This window comes from Triticum urartu, chromosome 2A (genome assembly GCF_056163025.1).
Source record: "Triticum urartu cultivar PI428250 chromosome 2A, HENAU_Tu73, whole genome shotgun sequence".
NCBI lineage: Eukaryota > Viridiplantae > Streptophyta > Magnoliopsida > Poales > Poaceae > Triticum > Triticum urartu.
Genome location: NC_141874.1, coordinates 763,686,968 through 763,700,609, shown reverse-complemented (window position 1 = coordinate 763,700,609; position 13,642 = coordinate 763,686,968). Strand labels below are relative to the sequence as shown.

The following is a 13,642-nucleotide window of genomic DNA, read 5'->3' as shown; positions in this document are numbered from 1 at the left end:
GAGTATCCAACAAGCTCTAAGGCTGTGGTTTGCCACGGTATCTGGCGTTGTGTGTATTTTGCATGGGCCATCGAGCCATCCCTCCAGAACGGTGCCGTGCCGCGTAATGGGTTTATGTTTCTTGACTGTTGGACTGGGCGTGCCGCGGGGGCGCGCCCTCTTCGTCTGTAGGAGTTTAGTTGGGCGACGGTTCCCAGCAAGCTGCCTGAGTTTTTCAGGCGCTTTCCATCGCGCTGTACTTCTGTACGATAGTTGCTAAGTCGGCGAACTTCAGTATGCGGCGTGATTGATGGCGTTGAGGATTCCTTCGTCCGCGCAATTGTTACAGAACGCTGATATCGCGTCCTCGTCGTGGCAATTTACCCTGTTTTTGACAAGGAGGAATCTGGCCCAGAAGTGGTGAACCATTTCCTGAGACTGCTATTTTACGCTCATAAGGGCGTCTATGTCCTGGTGGGTGGGTGGAATTAAATCCGAACTCTGACCTGAACGATTATCCGGAGTCTGAAGACCTTCTGAACTCAACAGTCCAGATTCCAGAATATCTTCTGATTGTTTGGGACTGCCATTCGATTCTATGTTCGGAGGGCTGGTCGCATCCTTTCGTTGGTAGGTATCCGGCTCTTCTTGATCGGCGATCTGAACACAGTCAGTCTTTGATATAGAGGAAGACTCGTCGTCCTGCTCCTCGACTACCGCTATATGGTGGGTGACCGATGGAGTTTTGATTTCTCCTTGATCGGTTTTAAGCCCGATCCGATCGTAATCTATGGCGATTCCCAAAGCGGCGATGCGATCTAGGAGTTCGTTCAAGGACGAAAACTTTGCCGGATCCATCTGCTCGGAGTGTTCGGAGTTGATGCGAAGGGGATTTTCGATGGCCCGAGAGGTCATCGTTGGCTCAACGGCCGAACGGGCGATCATAGTAAAGCCGCCTAGCCGGAGGGTTTGGCCTGGGGCCAGGACTCCTCCGGAGGTGATGTTGTCTTTAAGGACAAGGCGAGCCATCGAACCTTTCGCCGACGTCACAGTGGAACTCTCAATGAAAGCACCAATGTCGGTGTCAAAACCGGCGGATCTCGGGTAGGGGGTCCCGAACTGTGTGTCTAGGATCGATGGTAACAGGAGACAGGGGACACGATGTTTACCCAGGTTCGGGCGCTCTCTATGGAGGTAATACCCTACTTCCTGCTTGACTGATCTTGATGAATATGAGTATTAGAAGGTTTGATCTACCACGATATCGTAATGACTAAACCCTAGAAGTCTAGCTTGTATGACTATGGTAATGAATATATGTCATCCGGACTACGCCCTCTAATTTATATAGACACCGGAGGGATCTAGGGTTACATAGAGTCGGTTACATAAGGAGAAATCTTCATAGTTGATCCCAAACTTGCCTTCCACGCTAAGGAGAGTCCAATCCGGACACGGGTAGAGTCTTCGGCCTTCATGTCTTCACAACCCACCAGTCCGGCTCACGGATAACAGGCCGGATGCCCGAGGACCCTTTAGTCCAGGACTCCCTTAGTGGTCGCGCCCGCCCTCGCCGTCGTGCCTCGTCGGTCTTGGCGGCGTTGGAGTAGTTGGTGTTGGGGTAGTATGGGTCGCGCTCGGCTTAGACTTCTCGACGACCGGTTACATCATTGGGGTTTTCAAAGGGCTACGCCTTGCGGGAGTAATAGTTTGGAGAGGTCGGCGTCAATGTAAAAACTGACGCGCGCTCACATTGGCATGGCCGAGGTGGTTGACGCCTAGTCTTGGCTAGACGCCAAGTATTTGGCGGTTCGCCAAGGCAAAGGTGCCGCCTCACGGGGCCGTGGAAGGTGGCGTCGTAGAGGCCGCGTCGCCTTGGGCTGGTGCTGCGTGAAAGTGTGACATGTACGCCGGCGACGTCCTGGACCTGTACGCCGATGACCTGTGTTCGTCATGGACCTGTCTCGGGCTACGTTGTCACGAGCACCGATTCTGTCACGCCGTCTCCTCTGGGAAGCAAGACACCAAACATGTGCACCGCGATCGGAACGCCATGGACCTGTGCATCGACGACATGTTTGCCAATGACTTGTTCGCCGCAATGGGTGCGCCTCTCGAAGGAGGGAACGGTCTTGGGCTGCATCGCTGTGAGCTCCGGTTCCGTCTCGCCGTCTCCTCCGGGAAGGAAGACACCAAACATGTGCACCGTGATCGGAATGGCATGGAGCTGTGCACCGGTAACCTGCACACCATGACCTGTTCGCCGGGGACATGTAGACCGCCATGATAGAGCACCGGGGCTGGCGGTTGGGCTGCGTCGTTGGCGAGCTCCGGCTGCTCCCGAGTCATCTCCGGCCAAGAACATGACACCTGAAAATGAAAGGCTTGGCGTAGACAAACTCCGGGGATGTCGGTGCAGTTTTCTGTTCCAGTGTACTCATCTCCGGCAGCGGCGACGGGATCACACGAGTGTCCTCTCCGGTGACCGGCACGTACCGTCCGCGTAGCGCGTGCGTGCTGGATGTGAAGGAGAAAGAAGAAACTAGATGTATTAGATCAAAATCTCATCCTTCGGGGACGTGAGCTTGATGTCCATGTCGCTGGCGCCGGTGCGTGAGATCTGCTGTGTGCGGCCTCCGGCTGCGTGGGTGTGTTGTCTTCTGCCTAGGACGAATGCCTGCTGCGTAAGTTGCCTCGCCGGCCGTGCGAGAGCCTCTCTGCGATGGATCGGTGTGTGCTTTGGTGAATGGTTGGATGTTGTGAACGACGGGTCCTCTCCCTCTGGCCGTGCGTGAACCCCAGCCGTGCTGCTCCTGCCCTCTATTTATAGGTGAGAGGTCGACCCTCTGGCGGCCGCGTGATGGGTGGAAGACGTCCCGATCTTCCAGCTGGAGTTCGTTTGTATCTTCTTATCTTGTGTCGATGTTTATCTCTTTACCTATTCTTCTTTGCGCACACGCATGAACGAGAAATAAAGGAAACGTACTACGTACCTCTAGCGGCTGTAGCTGGGCCTGACCTCCAGTCCTGTGGACGTATTGAAACAAGTACGTACGTGTGGTCGGTCAGCGCAGGCAGTCGGTTAAGTATATGTATACGTGCCGGCCGAACGGACGTATACGCACAATCTTTCTACCACACCCTATGTGCGTGTGCATGGTATATAACTTTACACCAATTTTTAATGCATGCATGCACCAGCTAGCACGTAAATACTTAGCAATTCACCCATGCAAAGATGATCACCATCAAATAATGTATGCACCTACAGAATCAGAAAAATGGGTGCACACCTCCCTTGATCAAACTTGCATCCACGTAACCTGCATTAACATTTATATATAAAAAACTCTAAATAATTAATTTAGATTAGTCACATACTAAAAATCCATGGACCCGACTCTTTTTTTAATACTATCGAAAGCATTTAACTTCTCTTCAGGTTACGATTTTGGACCCCAGCGGCACACTCTTCATACCGACATCCACCATAGACAAGGGCCATACAAGAAGCTGCCGTTTTTCAACGATCAAGTCTTCAACCAATATAAATGGAGTGCTTAATATTTTACTTAAGCTATTTACTTTCTGCAAGTGTAATCCGTTCGATCGATGTTCGACGTGATGTTGCACCACACACGATTTGGAAAAGATCAGGCTATGAACGAATAAAAATCCACAAGAGAACAGAGATAATAATAATATGTATGTAGTATATGTACTGTTACTATATAGAGCGCTACCTTACTCCGAGTTAGTTTAGAAAGCTATACTACGAGGTCAAAACTACACATGAATACTTACCGTTATCAGGCCCCATCTGTTTACTCTCCAAGGGTGTACCGCCGACTGAAATGGTACAGAATGAAGATGGCTAGCAACTGGATCAAATGGCAAACGCTAGGTAACATTCTCTCTGATGAATCGCCTTTGCGAGTGACAAACCGTGTTAGTTAGCACTGTAGTATGAATTGCAATGCTAGCTCCGGCACCCATCTATCTATTAAAGCTTAAGTGTGAATTCAACTTTGGCTGGAAATTTGTGGAGGAGTACTTGCGCCAAGAGATGACACATCCACTTGGCCGTGCCTTGCAAAGGACGGCATAGACTACGAGCATAACACCGAGTCAAAGTCTCCGCATGACTTCAAATTAACTGATATGATAGCGGTAGCAGCCATCAACCTTCTATAAATGCAGTACAGAAACCATATCTCAATGCATCGTCGACTAGAGCTGTAGGGCATAAGTATGTGTGATAGAAAGCATATATCTCCTGTGGGAACCATCGGTTCCTCACAGTCACTGCCTCTGATAATCCTTGTCCTATCCTCTCTTCTGACATTCCCTGCATGTTCATTAGTTGCCACAACTCTCCAGGGAGATTCTAGCACCGACTACCAAGCCCTCAGTTGCCTTAAACTCCATCTCAGCACTTCTGCTGGACTCCTAGCCTCATGGAAGAATGTTTCCCTCCAATTCTGCAATTGGTCCGGTGTTACTTGTAGCAAGTCTCGTGTTATTGCACTGGACCTCGAGTCGCTCCACTTAGATGGCCAATTACCTCCTTGCATTGCAAATCTCACTCTCCTCACAAGAATCCACCTCCCATACAATCAGCTTCAGGGTCTAATTCCGGCTGAACTTGGCCAACTGAATGGGCTGCGGTATCTTAACCTTAGCTCAAAAAATCTTAGTGGCATGATCCCAAGCAATATATCCTCGTGTTCTCAACTTCGAGTCATTGATCTTGGGAGCAACTTCATCAATGGTGAGATCCCACCAAACCTAACCCAGTGTTCAAATATGCAGGAGCTGAACTTGGATAACAACAAGCTCACTGGGCGCATCCCAGAAGGGTTGGGGACACTCCGCAACCTTTCAGTTCTGAGTCTCGCTGGAAATACTCTGACAGGAAATATTCCTCTTTCACTTGGAAGCAGCTCTTCTCTCCAATCCGTTTATCTCACCAACAATAGCCTGACTGGATCTATTCCGTCTCTCCTAGCTAATAGTTCATCACTTCAATTTTTGGTCTTAACCAAAAATCAGCTAGATGGAGAGGTTCCATCTGCACTATTCAACAGCAAATCACTCAAAATCTTGTCCCTGGGACTAAACAACTTTATTGGGTCCATACCTGCTGTTTTCCCGAATTTTGATGACTCACCCTTGCAACATATTGTCTTGGCATCAAATAATCTTGCAGGGGCAATACCTTCTACTCTAGGGAACTTTTCTTCCCTTCGCTGGCTCTTACTTTCACAGAATAATTTTCAAGGTAGCATCCCAGTGAGTATTGGTAAGCTTCCAAACCTTCAAGTACTAGATCTCAGTTATAACTTCTTGTCACGGAGTGTCCCTGCCTCTATTTACAACATATCAACACTCACATACCTTAGCATGGGTGTGAATATTCTGGAAGGGGAAATTCCATATAACATTGGATATACCCTTCCACGCATCCAAACTTGATTATGGGAGTGAACAAATTCCACAGCAAAATCCCCACCTCACTAGCCAACACAACGAATCTTCATAGGATTGATCTCGATACCAATGCATTCCATGGTATTGTGCCTTCTCTCGGGACTCTTCTTAACTTAACCAGCCTAGATCTAAGTGAGAATTGTCTTGAAGCAGGAGATTGGTCTTTCTTATCCTCGCTGACAAATTGCACCCAGCTGGTGGAATTATCCTTGGATGAAAACATCCTTCAAGGAGATTTGCCGAGTTTCATTGCATACTTTTCAAAGAGCTTAGAGGTATTATCATTAACAGCAAATAAAATATCAGGTACCATACCAGGAGAGATAGGGTAACTCACAAACATCCAAAGTCTTTACATAGAATTTTTTTTGCTTACTGGGGGTATCCCTGAATCACTTGGAAATCTTCCAAACTTGTTTGTCCTAAGATTATCCCAGAACAAACTTTCTGGACAAATTCCGCTATCAATCAGCAATCTAAGCCAACTGATTGAGCTATATTTACAGGAAAATAATTTGAATGGCCCAATCCCAGTAAATCTGGGGAACTGCAAAAATTTGGAAGCATTGAACCTCTCTTGTAACAACTTTGATGATAGCATCCCAGAGGAGCTATTTACTCTTTTCACCCTGTCAAAATGTTTGGACTTATCTCATAACAAACTCTCGGGACAAATACCCATGGAGATTGGCAACTTGGTCAATCTCGGCCCATTGAATATTTCCAATAACCATCTGCTTGGAGAAATACCCTCCACTCTGGGTGAGTGCGTCCACTTGGAGTCGCTGCACATGGAGGGGAACAATTTTCATGGGAGAATCCCTCAATCTTTCAGGAATTTGAGAGGCATCATTGTGATGGATCTATCTCAAAACAACTTGTCCGGTGAAATCCCTGACTTCTTTGAGTCCTTTAGTTCCATTAAGCTTCTCAATTTGTCGTTCAACAACCTCGAGGGACCAGTACCACCAGGTCGAATGTTTCATAATGGAAGTGAGGTATTCATACAAGGGAATGACAAGTTATGTGCGAACACCCCATTGCTTGAGTTGCCACTTTGCAATGGAGTCATATCCAAACAAAATATGCACACCTCCAAGATTCTGAAGATAGCAGCAATTACTGCTCTTTCTTTGGTTCTGTTATCATGCTTTGCAGTTGCTATTTTTAAGAAGACAAAGAAAGCCAAACAAGCAGCACATCCATCTGTCAAGGAGTTAAAGAAGTTCACATATGCTGATTTAGTGAAAGCAACAAATGGTTTTTTGTTTTTCAAACTTGGTTGGTTCAGGAAAATATGGGTCCGTATACAAAGGTATTATTGAGTCTGAAGAACATCATACAGTTGCTATCAAAGTTTTCAAACTTGATCAACTTGGAGCAATAAAGAGCTTCCGTGCTGAATGTGAGGCACTGAGAAACACCCGTCATCGTAATCTTGTAAGGGTGATCAGCGTATGCTCGACAAGTGACCCAGCAGGAAAGGAGTTCAAAGCTCTTGTTCTTCAATTTATGGTAAATGGCGACCTGGATAGATGGTTCTATCCAACACTCCACGAGCGTCACCTGAAAAATCCATTGTGCTTGGGTTCAAGAATACTAATAGCAGTGGACATAGCTGCTGCTTTGGATTACCTCCATAACCATTGCGTGCCTCCTATGGTGCACTGTGATCTGAAGCCTAGCAATATCCTTCTGGATGATGTCATGGGCGCACGTGTTGGTGACTTTGGGTTGGCCAAGTTTCTACATGGTTATTCTTCTTCTTCTTCCGGGATTGATGGTTCTACAAGCTTAGTGGGGCCAAGAGGATCGGTTGGATACATTGCACCAGGTAACAATTTTTCAATACAAAATGTTGTATTTTTTAAAAATGTCTCATCTGCAAGTAGTATAGATTACTTTATTTTTCCAAGAAAATTTTCCGATTCTTCTGCTCCAATCCTTTTGTGTTAATTAATTGTTTGAATAATTATATATACTGCAGAATATGGATTTGGGAGCAAAATCTCGACGGAGGGTGATGTTTACAGCTATGGAGTCATCATCTTAGAGATGCTCACAGGGAAGCGTCCAACTGATGAGATGTTTAAAGATGGCCTGAGCCTCTACAAATTTGTGAAAGATTCATTTCCTGAAAAGATTGGGGAGATTCTAGATCCTAGAATGATCATCCCCTATTATGGGAACCGGGATGAAGAAGAAGCAGGCAGTTCCTCAGACCAGGAAAATCATCAAATTGCTGCAGGAGTAATGGGCTGCATCACCGCTCTCACTAAGCTTGGACTGCTATGCACCGCAGAGATGCCTAAAGATCGCCCAGCGATGCAGGACGTCTATGCTACTGCTACCGCAATCAAAGAAGCATTTTCAGCACTGCAGGCCTGAGCAAAAGAGGCATTTTCAACCGTATCTATCAATCGCCCACACGCTGCCGGTCTGGTTCCCATCGCTCATGATTTGTATCCAGCAACCGTATCTATCTATACCGGCAGCGCACTTGTCTGCGGACAGAACTTGGATCGAGCTGAAATTTACCCGTAGCAACTTGGTAAACAACAAACTGAGAAGTAGCAAATCCCACGTAGTTCATCAGACAGATCGAAATCAAATTCAGCTTACCTGGAATCCATGGCGTCTGCACGATGTACACCCCGATCTGCTGAGTTGGTCACCTCTTTCCGCCACAGTAGAACGGTGGCTAAAGATTTGGCCAGTTGGGCAGATTCGCTAGATTATTAACTATCAAGAATGCTCTTCTTCTAAGGAAATCTTGATTGGAATACAAACATTACGAGCAGCCTAGCGGTGGGCAGTTCTTCAGATCTGGCAATGGTGTGGTTGCGAGCTATGAGAAGTCTCGCTAGGTAAGTGGAGGTCGTTCATTTAATTACCACTGCATAAATGTTCTGTACCATGGATGCCGCGTGGAGATATCATAAATGTCCCAGAACATGTAGACACTGTTTCGTCAGCCGGTGCCGTATTCGCACATTGTAATTGTTTCCACCTATTTGGCTCGAATCACGAGACAGCAGGCGTTCGGCCGAGATTTCGTAGGTGCGCGTCGCCGAGTGCTCCTAATCCACCTCTGCTAGATGTAGCATTATTTTAAGCTGGTTGTAGCTCTGTCGGCTGCCGGTCACAGCTTGTCCTAAGGGATATGATGATTCGCAGGGGGTTGAGAGGGTAAAAGGGGAGGGAAGAGCGAAAGTGTCTATCTGCGCTCGAGCTCAGGTGCGACCGATATCCCACCCCTCCGCAGTCACCGAGATCCACGCGCCCGTGTGTATACTTCTCCGTATGAGCAACGTAAAGAAATCTTTTTTCTAATCCTGGCCCACACATGGCAGTAACCGTGCATAGACGGCGTAGGGGTTGTGTGGATGGCTCAGGTCGGGCCCCACGTCCTGTACCGCGTACATGGATTCTGTTCCAGTTCGCGCCTGTAATGGCGCCCCATTAAATAGCGATCCCCGCCCGTCTGCAACAGCTCGACTGATTCCGTCATCAGCACCTGAGGAAATCCTGCCGCTGGTGCCATGCCCAGACTGCGGCCGGCCCACACATGCCAGACCTGTATCTCGTTTCTACAAGTGCGTCAACAAAGAGGTAATGTTAAATAAAAAAAATTGACTTTTTATATGCTTTTTTTGATCAAAACTTTTGACCCCTTTTACATTTTCTTCCTGAAATCTACTGATACTTACCGGAAGCAGCTCGCTTAGTTCTCCGTGGGTCCTCAGTTCCTGATGCAGGTGCAGATATATTCCTGAAGTTGAAATGCTAGCACTCCTCAGGATGGACCCAAAACTCTAAATCCAGCTGAAAGCTTGAATCATAGTTTTAAATTTCTGGAGAAAAAAACCATCACATTTTCGAACCCTCGAATAGCAGAGCATAGTGTAACATCCTCATAGGATTTTAATCAGCAGCACAAAATTTGAAAATCAGTACTGCCTTGCCATCACAATGGCAGAGTACATAATACATATCTAGAAAGCACAATGCATAAACAAACATCCATCGAAATTGAACAGGCTTTTCTCATCAACAAGATCTCACATGATGACGTACATTATAGTATTATACCAAGCAACTCACAGTCGGATAACATCTGTAGAAATCACTAAAGATAACAGCGCATGATTATTTCGTCGCATTTTGCAAGTTGATGCTGACATTTGGCAGTACAAGTTTGTTTCAGCCGCACTGAGCGCCTAGCATTTACAGCATCACCGGGCATGGCGAGAGGTTGAGCACCCTGCATGAGCAAGTTGTGCTTCACGACGACGAAGAACATGGCCTAGGTACCTGCATAGGCGGTGGTAAACTTCATTAGCAGAGCCAATTTTAGCTACCCGTTAGGCAAAAAATTCAGCGGAAACAGTATCTGCAAGTTCAAACAACACTAGGCGAACAGTTTCTACAAGTTAAACATGTTATCGCATTTCTTTGCACATCTCACTATAAAATGACTTGCAGCTGACCATAGAACCACAGGCTGCCAGAGGTGAACACTGTACTACCAAGCTGTGTGGTGGTAAACTTTGTATGCAACAGGGGAAACATCGCCAATTATACTTTTGTTTCAAGATGATTAGAAAAGTTACGATTTATTGAACCCAAATAAATGGGAGCATGACTTCAGTGTTTGAAGGATAGAAACCTTCTGGTCACTGTATTTTCTGAAATGCAACCATACATCAAAAGGATATAAAATGTCTGACACGATGAATTGCATCACGGCAGCACATTAACACAATGAAATATGAACTGTGCAGATCCAGAGGGAAGTGTTTCACAGCTCCAAGAGAAAAGTCAAATAAGGTCGATCTGAGAGACGTTGCCGTCTAAGGGATAGAGAAACAGAACTTAAACACATTGAGATGGATCATATAGACGCTAGGGTGCACATAAATGAAGATAACCCAAGCATCTTCAGCAAAATCAATTGCCTCCACTCCATAGGTACATGTCGCCACCACTTCCGGCGCAACAAACTTCTCGAGATCTATGACCCTTTCATGTGTCCATGTTACGAGCCCATCGATACTCGCCATCAGTGACCACAGATGGAGATTGAGTCCTTCGACTTCGGCCAAACAAAGCCGTCCATACTCTGTCAGCATGATGACAATCTGCAACTCGTAGCTACAACGAGCGTAATCTGGGAACTCCTCAATTAGACCAAACCTATGATTATTCAAAGAGAATCATACTCAAAGGTATGGCAGCACTGGGGTTCTCAGCATAACCGCGCACCGCCTTCTCGAAAGCACTGACGCACGACGGACACGGGGCTCTACTAGGTGCAGCAGCTCCAGCCAATCCTCAATCTTCAATAGCCGTATTTTATTTTTTTGCTTCATTACGGCCGAACATACTAAATTTGACAGCAAATACGATCAATCAAAACATGCCTTAGCAATGCAACTAAAATTTTGTGGCTCTGGCCTACAGGAATGCCATAACTCGCCTACATCAACATCTGTACAATTTTTTCAGCCCAGGAACTGGCATGTGCTTCACCATACTACAACCTACACCAATTTCCTTTCCATTCCACATGATGGTTTTTCAACACCAACTACCTGGCCATACCTAAACTCTTTTTGCACATCCATTACCATGCTAAATCATCCCACCTGCCTGAGTGCCTGTCATACTGAATTCCCCTCCTATGTCCTACGGTGGAATGAATTAAATAGCATCCAGCTTACCTCTTGTTCCATCCAGGGGCATGTGGATTCATCTTCCCCGTGGAGAGTTCAGACACTTGTGGGGATCTGTCCCTCCCCAAAGCCATCCGCACCACACTCCCTTCCACGGTCACCTCTACAACCGTCCGCGCGGTCCCATTCTCCGGCATTCCGAGTGGGCCGAGATTTTCCCCAACCTCTGCAATAAGGGTAGATCTGAGCTTGAGAAAATCAAAAGAAGTGAGACCAAGAAACTCCGCCCGGCGAGCAAAAAATCAGATTCCCATAGACCTTGCAAATCAACTTACCTTCTAATTGGCTGCATTAAGAATTCCATCTCCGCCTCTTGCTTCGCTTCCTTTCCGCCTCTGCCGCCCTCGCTCACCGAAAATGCCGACCCAACTCGTGCTTGTGGACAAGACACACGAACCCCCGCATTTAATTAGTGTCTGCTTTCCCCTACATGATGTTCCCAAAATTCAGTCAATTAACAAATTTGCACCACTCAGGAGATTAACTGAATTGAAACTATTTCCTGCATGCATTCGTCCTCTCCACATTCAGCTGGCTATTCCCATATCGGATAACGAAGCCTTTCTCCCATGAGTACAAATTATAGAAGTCATAAGCCTCACCTAAAGAGTCGAAAGTAGTGCCAAGCACTGGTGTGATCACATTCTCAGCTAGGTTGTCGGCATAACTCCGAACAGCCTTCTCAAACACATTGACGCGATTTGGGCAGGGTGTTCTGCTTCGTGTGGCAGCCCCAATCCCCAGCCTGCAAACGCAGCAAACTTCACATATTAACTGCCTGGAATTTAGTAACCAGCATTTTCTTATATGAAATGCCTCATGGGCAGTAAGCATGATTCCTTGAATATCACTACAAAATCACTGCAAACGTACCAAACTCACATATTAACTCCCTCAAATCAGCAATCAGCATTTTTTCTCATATGAACTGGGTTCAGTAAACAGGGTCTGCTTCCTGACAGCAACATCACTAGTTGTTCTAATGGCAGGATTTATCCACTCATTCCAACTATTATGTAAATCCCTCCTATACTGACTGAAACACAAATTCAACACTAACCTATTGGTCCAACCAGGCGCCCGGGGATTCATCATCCCAGTTGACAGCTCCAACGTTGGAGGCGATCTATCCCTCCTGCCCGCCAGCACTTCATTGGCGGCGAAAATCTGAGCGTCCGAGCTGTCGACCACCCCTGGCTGCTACCACTTGCTACTCTTCCACCATAGCACCTCCCCTCGGCCCAGGCGGCACAGCGGCCGGCACCAAGCTCTGTCCTACTTCCTCAAGGACACTGGATCTAATTCAAGCCAAAACCAAATCCTTTCAGCCACCGCAGCCATACGGGTAAGATTTGCGACGAAACCACCAGGAAACAAAGATCTACGTACCTGCCAATTGGCTGCATCAGAAACTCCATGGTGGATCGCCGGCGGGCGGATCCTTCTCTCTCCGCTGAAGACCCCATGTTTCCAAATGAGCACCGCTGAGAATACTCTGGATCCTGCAATCAATTTTTCTGCCTGTCCCCACCGGACGGAAAAGCTAACTTCCAGGGCCACGGACAGGCGGGGACGCGCGATTCTGATCCATGTCCCACCTCCACTGGGACGAACGGACGCCGACCCGGACGTTAACTCTGGCCCACCACCCAGCCCTGCTGGTCCCTGCTGCGTACGTATTTATCTAAAGCGTGCATTTTCCTAGCGCCACTCCAACGCTCGTATAAACAAATGGCTCAGATCCAGATGCACTATAGAACGTCCAGGATAACGAGCTCATTTGAGCTCGAGCTCAATTACTCCACGTCACCAGGGAAGAGCATCCTGGTTGTTTCTGTTTTCTCCTTCGGCCGTAGCTCGCCCAAGCAGCAAGGCCCCATGCCGGCCTGATGCGGTGGGCGGAGATGGAGGACGAGAGGAGTTGCAACGGCGTCATGCGTCATGGGTTAGAAGAAAGGTAGAGGGGAAAAATGATTCGTATGGGAAAAAGGATAAGATAGCCTATGAAGCGCTCGTGGCCGTGGGAGACGCACGATCGAGATCGATCACCGCGGCTCGCGCGCGACCAGCCCAATCTTCGGCCGGCGCGCTGTGTCTAAACTATTCCCTATATTTATTCCCAAGCGAAGACAAGATGTACATACATATATATCCCTAACACCCTATATTTATCCGTTGCTTAAACCGATACCTTTGGGAACACGTAACTACTTAAAAGGCAGGAGTTGTCACGGAGATCACGCGCGCGAGGGCAGTGTGCTACTCCCGTCCGTTCTCTGCTGCAGCCGCCGAATTTTGGTCCCAGTTGGAGTCCTTCCATTGGATATACTGTACTAGAGTAGTATGTACTAGAGTAGTAAGAGCATCTCCAGCCGTGCCCCTAACAAGGCCCTCCAGGCGATTTTTCGGCGGCCGGCGCCAAAAAATCGGTCCAGTCG

General features: G+C 47.3%; 1 long non-coding RNA gene and 1 pseudogene across 2 annotated transcripts; one reads left to right on the top strand and one right to left on the bottom strand.

The window, feature by feature from the left end:
* Positions 1-4,230: 4,230 nt before the first annotated feature.
* Positions 4,231-8,147, top strand: LOC147988025 (receptor kinase-like protein Xa21; annotated as a pseudogene).
* Positions 8,148-9,370: 1,223 nt separating this feature from the next.
* On the bottom strand, positions 9,371-12,818 carry LOC147988024 (uncharacterized). Of its 2 annotated transcripts, none has more exons than XR_015615347.1 (6): positions 12,594-12,818; positions 12,265-12,502; positions 11,807-11,949; positions 11,480-11,630; positions 11,193-11,387; positions 9,371-9,783 (listed from the first exon to the last, which is right to left on the bottom strand). It is a non-coding gene; the product is annotated as an uncharacterized LOC147988024 (long non-coding RNA). The 2 variants fall into 2 exon arrangements; XR_015615346.1 differs by having other exon boundaries at positions 11,193-11,370; positions 12,594-12,809.
* Between the last annotated feature and the right edge of the window lie 824 nt (positions 12,819-13,642).